This window comes from Mus musculus, chromosome 8 (genome assembly GCF_000001635.26).
Source record: "Mus musculus strain C57BL/6J chromosome 8, GRCm38.p6 C57BL/6J".
In the NCBI taxonomy this organism is placed as follows: domain Eukaryota; kingdom Metazoa; phylum Chordata; class Mammalia; order Rodentia; family Muridae; genus Mus; species Mus musculus.
In genome coordinates, this window is record NC_000074.6 from 107,276,526 (window position 1) to 107,288,220 (window position 11,695).

Below are 11,695 nucleotides of genomic sequence, written 5' to 3' on the forward strand. Positions count from 1 at the left end.
ACAGTTCCTAGCGTTGTGGTGACCTTCCCCCGCCCCCAGCATAAAATTATTATTGTTGCTACTTCCTAACTGTAAATTTACTAGTGTTAAGAATCATAATATGAATATCTGTGTTTTCCCAGTGGTCTTAGTCCACCCCTGTAAAAGGGATATTAGACTCCCAAAGTGGGGTCTCCACCCACAGGTTGAGAACCAGGGCTATAAAGCTCACTGGCCTGGAACTTGCTATATAGATAAGGCCAGCCCTGAACTTACAGAGGTCTCTCTGCCTCTTCCCTTTGAGTGCTGGAGAAACAGCGGTGCACCACCATACCTGACCATTAAATTCTAGTTATTTTTATGGTAAAAGTATGTATGTCTAGACTGCACAGTGAGCCTGTGTCCCAAAAAATAAAAAAGGTATGTAAGGCTATGAATATATGTATGTATGAATGTATGTATGTATGTATGCTTTGAGGCAGGGTCCCATGCATTCAAGGCTGGCCTCAAACCCACCATACAGTGCAGGATGGCTTTGCCTACACCTCCCAGGTACTAGCATTATTATTTAAAACATTCCTGGATATATGCAGACTGGGGATTAAACCCAGGGCCTTCTGAATGCCAGGCAAGCCCTGTCCCATCTGAGGGACACTCCCAGCCCACCTCATTAAATCCCTATATCTAGGACTGCAGACACACTTTACCAATCTTTGTGCTAATCTGGGTGTAGGGAAAGGCTGGAGTTGTTAATATTTCATCAACAGTAGCAACAACTGGAGACGCCCGTGTCACAGAATTACACTTTACCAGGTGTCTTCTCACAATTTAGCTCCTTTTTATTTTCCTCCTTAAGACAGAAAGTCCTGTTATTAAAGCCACTTCCCAGAGGAAAGGTTTGGATTTCAGAGAGATGGAGAGATTTGGGGGTTGGGAGGGGTACCTCAGGGGAAGTAGCTGAGTGGTAACAGATTGCCAATGTTCAGAGTACAAAGGCAGAGCTTGGTCCTCAGTCCTGACAGAGAGAGGAAGAGAGGGAGGGCTCAAAACTCAAAGGTTTCCCCTTTTCACCACACTGTTTGGATTTATGAGACAGGATCTTATTCTGGACCGTGGGTGTTGGCTTCTTCCAGTAGCAGCTTCAAACAGTGATACTTAACGGATCAAACTTTCTTGCTGATGAATTGTGCTCTGCTGACTTCCTCTTGGGCATCTCGTGCTGGTCTGAGTCAGCTACCGAGAGGTAGGATAGCATCTAAGCATGAAGTTCTGTGTCGTGTGAATTTTTTTTTTTTTAAGTTTTAGCATCAGCATTTTCACAATGTTCTGTGGAGAACTCCAATTTCCAGGTGTCATGCTATGGAAATGACATTTTTAACACTGGGTTCTGCTGAGTAAGCCTCGGAACCTGCAAGCCTAATGCATTTTAGGTCCAAACAGCAGCAAAGCTCTATTGTGAGCTTGCTCCATCCCCTATTGCTGCATGTGCTGTTCTCCTGAGCTTGGGTCTCCCTATGCATCCCTGAATGGCCTAGAACTTGCCTTGTCGATCAGACTGGCTTCAAACTTGTACAGACCTTCTTTTCTCTGCCTTATAATTGCTGGGATAATAGGCAGGAACCACTAAGCTTAAGCCATTAAGCCTACCTTTCCCATTTCCTTTGTGTGTGTGTGTGTGTGTGTGTGTGTGTGTGTGTGTGTGTGTGTGTGTGTGTGTGATACTAGGATTGAACCCAGAGCCCTATACATGCTAAGAAAGTGTTCTACCTCTGGATAATAATAATTTTGATATTATTATCAAAATAATAATAAACATTTACTTTGATGTAGGTTTCTCATGAATCTCAAGCTGGCCTCAAACTCACACCTCTCTACTGATCATCAAAGTAAACCTTACTGAGGAATGAATATAAAGGGAGTGTATGTAGATTACAGGCAGTAATGTTTGTTTGTTTGTTTGTTTGTTTGTTTGTTTTGAGATAGGGTTTCATTGTATAGCTCTGGCTGTCCTGGAACTCACTATGTAAACCAGGCTGGCCTTGAAGTCATACAGTTCAGCCAAAGAAGTGACTTTTAAAAGACTATAAATACAGACTTAGCTGCAAAGATGTTTGTTCCAGTGGTATTTACAAAGCAGGGTGGTTTCTCATCATTGTTTGTTTTTGAGACAGGGCCTCTGTGGTGGTTTGACTATGCTTGGTCCTGGGAGAGGCACTATTAGGAGGTGTGGCCTTGTTGGAGTAGGTGTGGCCTTGTTGGGACCCTCCTCCTAGCTGCCTGGAAACCAGTCTTGTTTGCCTCCAGAACAAGATGTAGAATTCTCAGGTCCTCTTGCATCATGCCTGCCTGGAAGCTGCCATGCTCCTGCCTTGACGATAATGGGCTGAACCTCTGAACCTGTAAGCCAGTTCCCAATTGAAGGTTGTCCTTTGTAAGAGTTGCCTTGGTCATGGTGTTCTTTACAGCAATGAAAGCCTTCCTATGTACTGGTCTAGAACTCATTATGTAGACAAGGATAGCTTTGAACTCACTGAGATCTGCCTGCCTCTGGTCCTGAGTGTTGGGTTTAAAGATGTACAACACCATGCCTAGCTACTCTTCCCTCTTAATTTTTAAAATGTATCACTTGACAATTTCATACACATATATAATATATGATCACCCTAATTTCCATCTCTGATCCCCATCTCCACTCCTCTGAACATCTTCCCACATGTCTCCCTGCTACTTTTATATTCCACCCAGACTTTTATAAAGCACTGGTGAACCTGTCACCTGCTGCATGCTGTCAACTTAGGGAGCCCAGAAGAGAAGAAAACGGTTGTGTCCGGAATTTAATGTAGACATAGAAGAATTTCCTGGAGGTAAGACTTTTAATCCATTAAAATAGGAAAGGAAATGGCCAGGGCAGACTCAGCTGGGCAGTATGCAGAGTGTAATAGTGGAGAGGATTTAGAGGTGGGAAATGAAAGGTTTTCTACAGCTGGCTACCTAGGATACAAATTGCCTTGGCATTGACTGAGAGGCAGTCAGTTAACACACACGCGAAGACAGGTTCTAAGGGGAGGGAAGAAATAGAAACTCGGATTTCAATAGTTCATTCATTCATTATTCACATGCTATTGATTGAGTCATTACAAACCCAGCCTTGTGCATAGTGCCTGACTTTGCCTTCCACAAGTTTACAGTTCTATCAGGAGACATGAACCCAGGATATGAAGTCACTTTGGAAGCCAAGTACCTTCACCCATAGGCGGCTATCTGGGGCTGAGGGAATTGAAATTCCTGAAGATTGGGACTTTAAAACTTAAGAAATGGGAGGGTGGGCCAGAAGATGATTCACTGGGGTTATAGTGCTCCTGTCAAACCGACAACCTGAGTCTGAGACCCACGTGGTGAATGGCAAAAACTGGCAACCACAAAAATGCCCTCTGACACGACACAACTGCACAAACATAGTCACACACGAAACAAATAGAAATGTAGTAATCTTTAAAAAAGAAAGAGAGGGGTTGGAGAGATGGCTCAGTGGTTATTGCTCTTCCAGAGGTCCTGAGTTCAATTCCCTGCACCCACAGGGCAGCTCACAACTGCCTGTAACTCCAGTAGCCCTGACACCCTCACATAGACATATATGCAAACACCAATATACATAAAATACAAATAATGAATTATTTCAAAAAGAAAAAAATGAAAGGAGATATACATACAGGCAAAACACCTGATAAAAAGTTCAGGGGTGGGCTGGAGAGATGGATCAGTGGTTAAGAGCACTGACTGCTCTTCCAGAGGTCCTGAGTTCAATTCCCAGCAACCACATGGTGGCTCACAGCCATCTGTAATGAGATCCGATGCCCTCTTTTGGTGTGTCTGAAAATTGCTACAGTGTACTCACATACATTAAATAAATAAATAAATCGTAAATAAAATTTAAAAAAAGTAAAAAAAAAAAAAATTAGGGGCTTGAGAGATTGATCAGTTGTTAAGAGTATTTGTTGTTCTTCCAGAGGTTCTAGGTTTAGTTCTCAGCACCTATGTGGTAGCTCACAACCATCTATGACTCCATTCCAAGGGATCTGACCCCCTCTTTTGACCTCCAAGGGCATCATGCACATGGTACAGATATATGCATGTAGGTAAAAACACTTATACACATAAAATTAATCTTTTATTTTAAAGATAGAAAGAAAGTAAGGAGCCAGGCATGTTAGCACACATTTAATCCCAGTACTCAGAAGGCAGAGGCAAAATGATCTCTGTGAGTTCAAGGCCAGTCTGGGCTACATAGAGAGCTCTAGGACAGCCAGGACCACATAGAGAGACCCTGTCTCAATAGGAAAGCAAAAGAAAGGGGGTGGCTGGAGAAATATCTGAGTTATTAGAGCACAGGCTGCTCTTCCAGAGGACCCAAGTTTGATTCCCAGCACCCACATGTTTCCTCACGGCCTTTTACATAACTCCAGTTCCAGGAGCACCGATGTTTTCTTCTGGCTTCTAAAGGCACCAGGCACACATGTGACGTTCAGAAATATACATGCAGGCAACATATCCATATACCTCCTTTTTTAGTTTTTAGAAAGAGGACTAGGGTGATGGCTCAGCTGTTAAAATGCCTGCTGTCCAAGCATGAGGACCAGAGTCCAAGTCCCCAGAACCCACCTAAATGCTAGGTGCACATGATGGCTTGGCTGTAATAGCATTCCCGGAAGGTGGAATTTCCAGGGATCTTCTCTTACCCTTCCCTTCTTCCCCAGCAAGCTGGCTAGTGAGAGTAGCCATGTTTGTAAGTTCTGAATTGTACTGAAAGAGGAAGGAGAATTCCCAGGATCAGTTGGGCCGCCATATGTCTGTGCACCTGCATCTGCAAGCACACACACACACACACACACACACACACACACACACACACACACACACATACACGTAAGCTCCCATACATGCAAGCATGCTTATATAGATGCATGCACATCACACACACTCATACACATGAAAAGAAAAAAGAAAAAAAGGATTTTTAGCCAAGTAAGGTGATATACACGATTGATCCCAGTACTTGGGAGACAGAGCAGGCAGATCTCTGTAAGTTTAAGGTCAGCTTGTTGGGGAATTGGGAGGTGTGGTTTAATAGTAGAGGACTTGCCTAATGTCTGCATGACCTTTATTCAATTCCGAGTGAGTAAGTGAGAAAGTAAGTGAGTGAGCAAGGGGAGGGGGAGAGGGGGGGGGGGAGAGAGAGAGAGAGAGAGAGAGAGAGAGAGAGAGAGAGAGAGAGAAGAGAAGAGAAGAGAAGAGAAGAGAAGAGAAGAGAAGAGAAGAGAAGAGAAGAGAAGAGAAGAGAAGAGGAAAGAAGAGGAAAGAAGAGGAAAGAAGAGTGAGAGAAAGAGGACAAAATGAAAATAAGACTATAATCACCAAAATTCAGAAAGGAAATTACCTCTTATTATTATGCAACTTTGGCTGATATTATAACCATCTACTCAACATCTGTTTTCCCACTTCCTTGCCAAATAACTCCCCATTTTATTTAGAACTTGAAATACACCCCCTGCCACCCCCAACCCCCCGCCACCCACCCCCACCCCAACACCCAGCCATCCTTTTTTTTGATGGAATGATTAAATCCTTGCCAATGAGACCAAAGTTGAAGCCACCGTGTAGAGCTGTCCCCTTTGTCCCTTGTCCTTTCTGCCTCCTCTTGTCTAGACTGCAGCCAGGTGCCCGGAGGCAACAACTGTCTTCTTGTGGAAAGAAGGCTGTTTCTAAAGGTGGGACTGGAGAACGCCTATGTGTCTGATGGTGTGCTGGAGCTGTGAGACCAGCCTAGGACAGCCAAATTCTAGATTTGCATGAGGAAAACAAACAAACCTACGAGCCACTGGTGTCTGTTACTTACAGCCAAAAATAATCTTTGATAATCTAACCTGCTTACATACTTCATAGAGAAGAGACCGACCCAACCAAGTTCCATAAACCTCTGGGCAGACTGTATCAAGTGAAGGGTTTTTGGTTTTGTCAGTTCGTTTGTTTCCCAATCATGGTGCACGTACCTGCAGTTTCAGCTCTTAGAAAGTGCAGAGGGAGAAAGAACAGGAGTTCAAGTCATACTTAGCTCCATCAGGAGACCAGCCAGGGCTACAGGAGAGCCTGTCTCAACCTCTTCCTGAAAAGACAAACCCTATGAAAGCAAAGGTACTTGCTCTATGGGTGCGTACAGGCTCCTGAGGATCAAGTTGTATGGCAACCACTGGGTACCTCAGTTTTGTGACATACTGTAATGGAGAGGGAATGACCATGAATTGAGGTATAGAAAAAGAGAATTCCCAAAGTGGTTGGGATTTTCCTGGAATAAAGTTAAACCCTCCTTTCTCTTTTTATATGGGATGCACCTCGCGTGTCCTGATGTCAAGTGCCTGCTGGGACAGACAATTCTGCAAGGCTAATGATATGGGGACGTTATCATTGTGGAGCAAGGTTAGCATGGGCCACCTCGGCCAGCCAAGTTGGTCCCAGCCAGTGTGGGATGGTCTTGTGTTTTCTTAGATCCTATAAATGATTATGTGTTCTAGAAGGTTCAACATTATCAAAGCAGTAAACTACTGAAGCATATGAGAATGTGACAGAAATAATACTAAATCTATCTAGAAGGAGTTGAAGCTCTGGGTAAAGGTGGTCCCATTCCTGTGGGCCAAGACTGCTTTGGGGTTTGGGGTTGATCTGCTCTTGAGGAACAATGCAGATTACAACGCTCTCTTTCTTCCAGAGGGAACTTACTGGAATCACTGTCTTACTGAGTGAGTCTGTCTTACTCTTTCTTCATTTCTTTTTCCTTTGGTCTGACGATTGAGTCTAGGACTCACTTAGGCTAAGCCTAATGTTTCCCTCAGAATTCTCCTCTTTTTTCATATCACTCTGGTATAAAGAAAGCTTAAGGGCTGGGGACGGAGTTTACTTAGTAGAATGCTGGCCTAGCATGCACAAGGCTGTGGGCTCAACGAACCCACATAAACTGTCATTCCAGGACTTGGTAGGTAAAGGCAGGGGGATCATCAGTTCAAGGTCATCCTTGGCTACATAGTGAATTTGGCTAGCCTGGGCTACTTGAGACTCTGTCCTCAAAACAAAACAAAGTTTTAATTGGGACATAGTTCATCGAGGTGGTCGGTTCATTCCTTACAACCTTACTTTAGCAAGTTGGGGCTAAGTTCACAGTTTCTCAGCCTGTTTTGTACCTTTCTATATACATTGATTCTTGGTCCGGGCTTACAGAGTCAATCTCAAGGGTTTGCACATTTGGAGATCCTTTTGATAGCCACCACAGCCCCCTGTCTTCTTCTTGCTAGTTTTCCAACCCTACCCTCACTTTCCACAAGAATTATTGGTCTTTAGAATTCCTGTGCTTTTCCCCCAATTCCATTATTAAGAAAAATGGCTGTGGAATGGCTTAAACATTAATGCTAGAGCAGGCCTGGCCTGAACACTGGGCATGCACGTCTGAATATTCTTCTTCCTTATCAACCTATTATTTCCCTGACTTGCAGCCAGTGATGTTTACTTGAGTTTCCTACTGGTCAGGAGTACCAAGATCACTTCTTTTCCGTTAGTCTTTATCATACCAGATAACAGTGGAAAGTCTCTTGGAGGATTCACCTTCATTGTTTGATTTTCTGCTCTTTTTCGGGGTGGGGGTGGGAGGTAGGTTAAGCTACTGGATTCCATTAAAGAGAACCCTTAGTTTCTCAGACTTTCTTCCCTCTCTCTCTCAGCATGTGGGCAGTGACTGAATTATTTCTCTCTCTTTTTTTAAAGATTTATTTATTATTATAAATAGGTACACTATAGCTGTCTTCAGACACACCAGAAGAGGGCGTCAGATCCCATTACAAATGGTTGTGAGCCACTGTGTGGTTGCTGGGATTAGAACTCAGGACCTTTGGAAGAGCAGTCAGTGCTCTTACCCATCTTGCCAGCCTGAATTATTTCAATATTACTTCTATAATGTCTTGCATATAAAATGTCTTTTTTCCATTTTTCCCTCTTTATTCCAGGCCCCCACTGCTCATTTTAAGCCTGAAATTATTAGTCTTTGTTCCACAGAGTTCCCGCTATTACTTTTTAAAAATGTAACTGTGGCCAGCCATTGGCTTCTTGAAAAAATTCAAGGGTTTATTTCCCTAGGGCTTTTAGGATAAGGAGCAAAATCCTTGACATGGTGTTCAAGCCTTCTCCTCAGGATCTCTTTCACCTCCTTGCCTTCTTCCAGGCAATTTCTTACTCAATAGTAATTCACTCATTCTCTCTCTCTCTCTCTCTCTCTCTCTCTCTGGCCCCTTCCCCCCCTGCCCCATGAGCCCATAGGGTCTCATATATCACAGGCTAGTCTCAAACTCAACAAATTCATCTAGGTTGACCCTGAAATTTCAGTGGGATTCCAGGCTTGACCGCCTTCCTCAGTTTGGGGAGAGGGGTGTTAGGGATAGAGCCTAGGGTTTTGTGAATGCTAAGCCAGTACTCTACCAACTGAGCTACATCCCCTGGCCTCTGTATTAAATTCTGACCAAAATGTCAACCGGTGGCTACTTGAGGACTTATTTTATTCTGTTTGGGTTCTGAAGTCATGTGCTCACCATCAATTATAAGCTATATAAGGAAAGGGTTGCCTGTTACCGTCTTCATCATCGTCGTCATCATCATCATTTTGATGCTGAGTCTGTCCCTGGACTTCGAGTATGCTAGGCATACGCTCTTCCACTGAGCTGCTAACCTCCCGACCCGTGTTTCCTCTACTTTCCCCATCTGAAGGGTGTATGCACATATCCTGCTATGCCAGCAATTTGAGCGCAATCTTACAGAAATCCATGGGACAGAACAATTAACTTTCTTGAAAGCCAGACCTGGTAGCTCATGCCTGTAACCCTAGCATTTTCAAGGCTGAGGAGAGAAAGAAAGAGGATTTTGTCAAGTTTAAGGCCAGCCTGGGTGAGTAATAAGACTTTGTCAAAAGAAAGAGAGAAAGAAAGAAAGAAAGAAAGGAAGGAAGGAAGGAAGGAAGGAAGGAAGGAAGGAAGGAAGGAAGGAAGGCCAGGTGGTGGTGGAGCATGCCTTTAATCCCAGCACTTGGGAGGCAGAGGCAGGCGGATTTATGAGTTCGAGGACAGCCTGGTCTACAAAGTGAGTTCCAGGACAGCCAGGGCTATACAGAGAAACTCTATCTAGAAAAACCAAAAAAAAAGGGGGGGGGGGTGCGGGATTGGGGGCTGGAGCGCTGGCTCAGCGGTTAAGAGCCCTGACTGTTTTTCCAGATGTCCTGAGTTCAATTCCCAGCAACCACATGGTAGCTCCCAACCATCTGTAATGGGATCTGATGCCCTCTTCTGGTGTGTCTGAAGATAGCGACAGTATACCCACATACATGAAATAAATATATAAATCTTGAAAGAAAGAAAGAAAGAAAGAGTGTGTGTGTGTGTGTGTGTGTGTGTGTGTGTGTGTGTGTGTTGGATCAGGAGGTAAATAAAGGTGTTTGCCACACATACCTGACAATTTGAGCTCAAACTTGAGAACCCGTAAGAAGGTGAAGGAGAGAATTGACTCCACAAAGTTGTCCTCCTATGCTATAGCGCGTGGGCACATACAAGCATATGGGGGCAAACACACACACACACACACACACACACACACGCACACACACACACACAAATAAAATGCTGGAGTGTGGTGGCACATGTCTTTAATGCCAGCACTTGGGAAGCAGACGCAGATGGAGCTCTGTGCCATTAAGGCACATAGCGAGTTCCAGGTCAGTCAGAGACACCACCCTGTCTCAAAAACCAAAACAAATACATAAGATGTTTTAAATCGTCGAAAGGCTCAGGTTGAATTTACGTAGGACATTTTACTTTAGCTGGACTTGGAGTGCAAAAGGGATTTTTTTTTATAGGTGGAGAAAGTGAATCAATAAATAAACAAGGACTCCAAGTTTCCCGTTTTATAATGAAATTCTGACACTATTTACAGATCTTTCCTGAATCTCTTCCCATGTTAGGGGTAGTCTCGGCTTTTTAAATTTTTTACTCAGCCAGAAACAAATGCCTTTCAGGCAGAATATGTTATTTCTAAAGAAAGTCCGGTTTATCCAATAACTCCAACTCAGCCCTTAAATTGGGGCTTAGTTGTGGATGACCAATTCAACTATTTTATCATTGCATCCTTCACCCGAGCCTTTAGCCCATAATCCTTCGTAAACCGAAACAAAGACACCTGTTGTTTTTTCTGACCATCCGCTGACAAAGTCCAATGAAGCTCAGGTATTTCTCGGAATATTTGCAACAACACATCATAGCCATGGTGCGTTACATTGCCGACAAGTGTGCAGGGACTTTGCCCTGCACATACCTCACTTTTCCCCACCTCCTTAGGAAGCTGCTGTTGGAATGAAGATGTAGCCCTGCTATGGGAGAGAGTGGGAGAAGAAAGGGTGTGTGGTGTGCAGAAACCGCATTCTTTTCTTTATCCCTTTATCAAACGGATGGAAAAGCAAACAGATAATTTATGTGTAGAAGTCAGTAAGGATTCTTTGTCTGGGACTTATCACAGAGCAGGGGTTTGTTTACAGGGCAAATGTCCAGGTTAAGTTTGCTCCTTAGATCTTTGTCATCTCCCACCCTACTATGGTCTTGATAATCCATTTGTGGAACAAAGAGAATGGATTTGCTTCGCGTGGAGGGATTTTTTTTTTAATATATGTATTTTCTGTATTATATATCTTTCTTTCTCTTTTTTTCTTTTCTTTCTTTTTTTTTTTTTGTTTTTTTGTTTTTTGCTTTTGTTTTTTTTTTGTTTGTTTGTTTGGTTGGTTTGGTTTTTTTTGAGACAGGGTTTCTCTGTATAGCCCTGGCTGTCCTGGAACTCACTTTGCAGACCAGGCTGGCCTCGAACTCAGAAATCTGCCTGCCTCTGTATAAGTATAAAGTATAAAGAACAAGAGGAGTCATAGGACACTGTAAAACCTCTACCAGTTTGTAAGCTCGGTCAAACTAATGTCACTGCTAGCTAGAGGGGGTTACTACTAGATTCAATGAATAATTAGAGGTGGAAAAGCCTGCTGGAATACGGATTTGCTTGCAGTTTGCATATGTTTGACTACCTGGAGTTGGGAGGATTTAAAGACATTCTTTCCTTTCCTGGTTTAATGGGTCCCAGAGTTTCTACTTTCTCACTGCAGCGGCTTCCTCAGCAATCCATCCTTTGTATTGCTTGAGCACTTACTTTGTCCTTCCATTGTTCACTTGTCTTTTAGATTCAAGTGATTAAATTGGATCTCCAGACTCTGTCTCTACTAGGCAAGGCCACCGGGCAATGTGAACAAAGATAGCCCCGAATATGACCCAACATAAAGTCATAAAATGACTCAAAACATTATAATTATTTTTGGCCTTTTTTTTTTTTTTTTGGAACTAAACTACACAGGTCTCAAGTATAGACTTTTTAGAATCATCACTATTTTTTATTTATTTTGAGACAGGGTCTCACTGTGCAGCCTTGGCAGAGCTAAGACTCCCTATGCAGACCAGGCTAGCCTTTGAACTCATGGAGAAGTGTCCTGCCTCTGCCTCCTAAATGCTGGGAATAAAGGCTTGTGGCACCACATCTAGCAAATTTTATTTTGTTATTACTTTTATGTGTGTCTGGTACCTCTGTTTGTTTTCATTTGCTTTTG